We start from the raw sequence: 6,000 nt of genomic DNA on the forward strand, positions 1-6,000 counted from the left end.
CTCTGTGCCTACACCGCCCACTGTGGAAAAAAAGGCGGTTTGTCTTTTTTTAAGTTATGACTCAACTATGTTTTACAAGGCTCTGGTCAATAAGCTGTTTGGATTGCTGAGCGAGGCAGGCAAGCAATCCCTTTTTCCCACGTTCCTTTTCCCTCCCTGATACAAATGAGCAGCTAAATTACTGTTAATTTATGAAAAATGCATTATCTTTGAAGTATGGCAGAGAGCCTAAGTGCCTTCTATTAATCTTCATGATTTCACTGATTGCATCATACATACAGTAACATCCATATGCAGTGAGGAAAGAGAGGCAAATTATGCAGCAACCTCAGGTGAAAAAAATCCCACAATGGAGCGACGTTATATGATAAAGTCTATCAATTATCTGTAGCCCATTTTAAGTCCTTACACAATTGGTAGCAGGAGAAGTTAGGCAATTAGTTAAATATAAATATGCTCACTATAGTATCATCAATGATTTGTAAGCAATATGGCTACCTGGCTCAGAATTTTGTCAGTTGAATTGGACGTTCAATAAAAAGCTTTGACTGCTCGTTTCTTCATTTGGTCCGAGACAAAACTTTATAGTGCACATTAGTCGTACTTCATTTACTTCTGAATGTTTTAAGTCACGTCACCATTGTTTTAAATGTATTATTTAACCCTACAAGCTTTTTAGCATTTGACACCTTGACACAGAGAAACAAGCTAAGCAAATGTTAGCCGCAGCTCAGGTATCTGTCCCAAAAGCACCAAAAAAGGAGCATGGGGAAGACTCCAATTTAAAAAAAGAAACTGCTTCATTCAGTAATTTTGCGGGTTATAACCAAGATGTCTGTGGTTTTGGAGAGGAGGAGACCTCTTGAGATAATTGGGCTTCTGGTAACAACTTGTGAACGTTGAACTCTGAAGGAATGCTAAACTAAAAACAAGCTAAGCACAATCAGACAAGCTAGCAGTGGCACAGCTAGCAGCCCCCTCGGACATCAGGTGGGCTGATAATCTACGAAGGGTCATTTTGAGGCAAGGTAACTAGAATTGCTCCGCTTTTAATGATATGGCTAAAAAACTATATTAAAGAGTGACAAAATTTGAGTAAACGTTGGGTCTTTTCTACTGATGATTTGAATCACATTTAAGGGGGCAGGCATAGTTGGCAATGAAGATGTCATTATTCTACCTGTAAGTGGACATTCAATAAAATGAATGTGCTAAGATCAGAACACCACAGTGTGCACATATAATAATGGTCAGTGGGCCAAAGTTGGTACATATATTTGAAATTCTACTGACAGCACAACTCATCATTCCAGGGAAAATAAAAATGTCCATCCGTCTCCCTCTGCCCGCTCTCTCTGTGTGCCTGCATCGGCTTATTGCCCGGCCTGTATGTGCGCGCAGGGAAGTTGTTGTGCAGCGAAGTGTATCGCCTTGTCGGACGGTGATGTATGAGAGTGATTTGTGGGCAGGTCGAAACAGAAAACACAGACGAGTCCGGCTGGAATTAAGTGTGGGAATAAACCTCTGACTGAGGCGTTGGGCTGCAGGAAATCCACATTGGGGAATGAAATATGGCGTGTTCAGGTTTGCAAAAATACACTTCTGTAGGAAATATTCTTAAGCAGGGAACATTGTTTCCCATTTCTTATGTTTGTACATTTTCCTAAATGTCAGCTGAGCAAATTGGAAAGAATTAAAAACCCCATAGCAATTGTTGTGTTGTGTGTTTGTGGGAGAGATAAGAGGAATGAGAAACACAGTCCAGAGATGCAGCAGATGACATGTAGGAGGATCAGGAGGGAGGAGGAGAGAGTCGGTCTGTGGGCAGGCAGCCTTGGCTAATGGCAACAAAGTCCAACTCAATGGTGCAATAATACATCTGTGTCGGGCTGGGTGAAAGCAGCTCTTTTACCTCTAGCTAAGGACAACAGAGGAGGAGGGTATATGGTAGCTGAGGAAACTCCCACAGACGCTAAAAGCATGTATGCTAACAAAGTCATACAGTATTTAACATTTGCCTTCAGCCCTCTTACATAACTCTGTCTCTCTCCTGCTCTTTGTTTTAGACGACGTGAGCAACAAAAACAAGATGAGCCTTGATAACTCAGGACTTAGAGCTGTAAATATCCCGCAGTTAATCAGATTAAGGTTTCATCAGCAAGTAGTCGTGCCACGTAGCCGGCCAGAGGATCGCCGTCGGAGACAAATTTACACTCACAGTTCACCGGTGGGCTCAGGGAACAACATGTGTGAGTGACAATGCCAACACAAACTGTGGCTCCGAATTTCACCTGTTAAAAAGGAACATTACATTGGGAAACCGAGTACGAGGAATCTGGATTAAAGGCAAATATTTCTGCTGCGGTTTCCCTGCTGAACGCGTCACTGCCAGCTGAATGAATGATAGCATCATTCCCACTGTCATTACACTGCATTTCACAGGATGAGAGGACATTCCTCCAGCCAGATTCACATACCCAGCCTCCCTCTGAGACTCGAGCACTTCCTATTGACATTTCCCAAACAAGCATTTCTCTTCCTCTCTTCTGCTGCTGCTGCTTCACATCCTCAGTATCCCTTCCTTCCTACTGTAGATACAAGAGCCAAATGTCTAATTATAGAATTTCTTATTTACACCATATCTGTTTAATTTGTAATCCTCTCATAAGCGTTAAAAAGAAAGAAATCTTAATTCCTATCGCCGCCTGGAGGAGTAGCTGCGCAGTAAATACGATTAGCAAATTTCACACTTTGGGTTTGTGCAGATTTGAAACTGGTGCCTTTGTTGACAGCAGCTGTTGAAGCAGAGGCCTGCGTTTCACATACTTTAACCACATTTTTCAATGCCCTTTGTTTGAATAAAGGTCTCTGAGCAATTTCACATAAACTGACCCAAAGGAAGCACTGAGGCACATGGATAAGCTTCATTTGCTTTACTGCGAAGTGCTGGGAAAAGGAGTAAAATACAGGAGCGTGAGACCTTTCTCTTCCTGCTAACACCAGTGTGTTTTTGAACGGTGGCACAAAAGGAGAATTACTGCAATTATTCTGCTAAATAGTGCAGAGGATGTGGATTACCGGTGTTGTAGTGTGCGTAGCTAAATATGACTGTTTTAACAAAGTGCCTTTTCATTTTCAGGCTAGAAATTGGGCTTGCATGGGGACTTGATGTTAAGTCCATATATGGCACCCACTATACAAACAGCATTCCTGTTTAATTAACTTTGCAGACAAATTACAGGATGCTTATCCATGATAATTTTGATTATTTTTTCTACCTTAATTATTTTGTGTTACAGCAGAGTACCATCTTTTAGATGAAAAGTGGAGAGAGAAAACCGTTTGTTTACTCATTAAGTTTGGCAGCCTATCTGCCCCCTATTGGCCATAAGGAGGCACTGCAGCATCTACTGACACTGATCAATCATTTTCCCCTTTACTGTCATTGAACACCTTTCTCCCTGCAGTCAGGCATCCTGAGGTGGTAGCACCAAACATACATGACATCTACATCACAGGCTAAATGCTTCAAGCTTGTTGAAATATAAAAAAGATGCTATTCATTCACCTTTTCTGAGAGCAGTACTTGCTGTGTATATCTATTGCAGTCACTAAAGCACTAACACTCATTTAACAATGACAGAATCAATGTTTGCAACATGAGAACCTCCGTTTTATGTTAGTTAAATCAACAGTGATCATATTTAAAGCTAAACATACTGACTGTCAATCATCATGGATCTTACAGTGACAGCTGCGATCACCAACTGTGGGGCCGTGTGCCATGTGCGTGTTTTTATGTAGGCCTAAAATAGTGCCTCAATAAAAATACATGTGTAGTTACATAAGCACCTACAGCCAGTCTTTGTGGAGTGACACAATTACCAATGACAGGGGTGCCAGAGGGAAGTGGTTTAGCAGGGGTTAACAGGGGTCTTCAGTCCGTTCTCGGCCAATCATATTAAGCCATGCTTCTCCCAAGAACCAATAGGAATCCCTGCCTGGTTCCTTGAATGAAGATAAGATGGATTAACCTTTTCATCACCTCATGATGAGGAGATTAGAAACACATCGTTGACATATGGACACACTTCAACTGTGACAACCTGAAGAGGCTTCAGTGAAGGTGGGGGCGAAGGAGGAGTAATGGAGTTCAAGGTGTGTGTCCTTAGGTGTGTGTTTGTGTGCACGAGGACAGCTCGATGCAGCCCTTCTGAAAGCCTGTGTGAAATTTGTTCAACTTGCAGTGAGAATTATACACACCCATCCCATGCACACACACACACACACACACACACACACACACACCTTCTCCTAATGTGACCCTGAGCTTCTGACCCCAAGTCCCAAAGATGACATCATGCAGCTGGAGAGTTTGTTCCACTGATCTCATCATGGTGAGACAGAGAGGGGTGTGTTGTTTGCTGGTGGAACAGCTCCGTCATGCCTCTCAACACCTCGTACCACAACAAGAGGCCCCTTTCAGCAGCCCGGGCCCTCAGATCTACCTCAACGCAAAGACCCAGCTCTATCCGACCCGCCTCCAAACCCGGGAATTCCCCTGTGTCAGTTCCCCTCTGGCATTTAGGGTTTCCTTAACGGCACAGCGATCCATCTTCTAAAGAACAACAGAAGGGACTCAAGCTAGTCTGTGGATGCAGCAATTAAAAAGCCTTCTGCAGATGCTGTGAGGCCTTTGCACTGTGTCACTTTGTGTCACAAACTGCTACTCATGTTATATTTTTGGATCTCTCGCAGACCCTTGGACATTAAGAGATGGAGACAGAGATAATAATGTCATGAGATCATATCTGACAGAGAGAAAAGATCCTCTCTTGTCCTCGATGAAAGCAGAACAGACCCTCAGATGGTCAGACGGCAGCTCTCCAAATGCACACACACCCACCAGTGACACACACGCATGCAGCAACTCAGTGGCCAAAGATCCTGCAGTGTGCAGTGATTCAATTAGACACTTAAGCAGACATCGCACACACAAAGTGCCCCAGAAGACACAATCTTTAATGTCACAAGATGCTAACCACTTCAGGGGAATGGATTAAAATGGTTGCATCATGTTTGTCCTCTCTGCCTCTATGATTTCCACCTACTCTCTGTTGCAGGGCGCTCCCTTTGCATGGTTGTTAGAGAGATCAGAGGTCATAAAGAGTTAGATAAACATACAGAAATAGCCTGAATTTATCCGTGGACACTTTAAACTCCCCCAAATACAGTATATATACCTCATCAAAGACACACAAATCAATAAGGTCACAGCATGAACCATAAACTCTCACACAATCATGCTCTCTGTGCAGAGTTTATCTCACACACAAGAGCACAAACTCTAACCATATGCTCGAACACAAACGCAGCATCTACAGGCTCAATTTAACACGTTACCAAACGCTCGTTTTAACTGTGTGCGTTTGCGCACATTTTCAAAGACAACCATCTGATTGAACAGCCTGCGCCGCCAGCTGCAGCTCCAGACATGCTCAGATGTTCTTAATTACATGTTCTACAAAAGGAATACAACATTTTTAATATCACCACTTGAAAACAGAGACGCCAAGCTGTTGACACGATAAGTCAAACACCGCCTCAAATCCAATCTGCGCTGATTTGAATAAAGCCTGCAGACTCAATTTAAAAAAGATAAAGTAGCTCCGATTTTCTTTGCAGCTGAACGTTAAAAAAAACAGTCTTTTAACAGCTAAACGGAAAGTGTCTTTAAGCGGGAAAGCAGAGAGAGTGAGGGATTAAAGAAAGGTGATAAGGAAGGTGAGATAAAAGAGGGTGGAAATCAGGGCTGAAAGCTGAGATAGAGGAGGAGAGACGAGCGCAGCAGAGTGAAATTATCAAACAGATTCAGGCAGAGATAGAGCAGAGAGGGAGGTGAATGAAAAGAGAAACAGGCCGGGAAGATGCAGGGTGCCAGGTGGATGTTCCAATAACAGCACCTCCTGCTTTGGCTCGGTGTTTTCTCCTTCTCGCTCT

Source organism: Semicossyphus pulcher, unplaced genomic scaffold (assembly GCF_022749685.1).
Source record: "Semicossyphus pulcher isolate SPU_LCO1_2020_fin unplaced genomic scaffold, fSemPul1.0.p SCAF_6, whole genome shotgun sequence".
NCBI classification, from domain to species: Eukaryota; Metazoa; Chordata; class Actinopteri; order Labriformes; family Labridae; genus Semicossyphus; species Semicossyphus pulcher.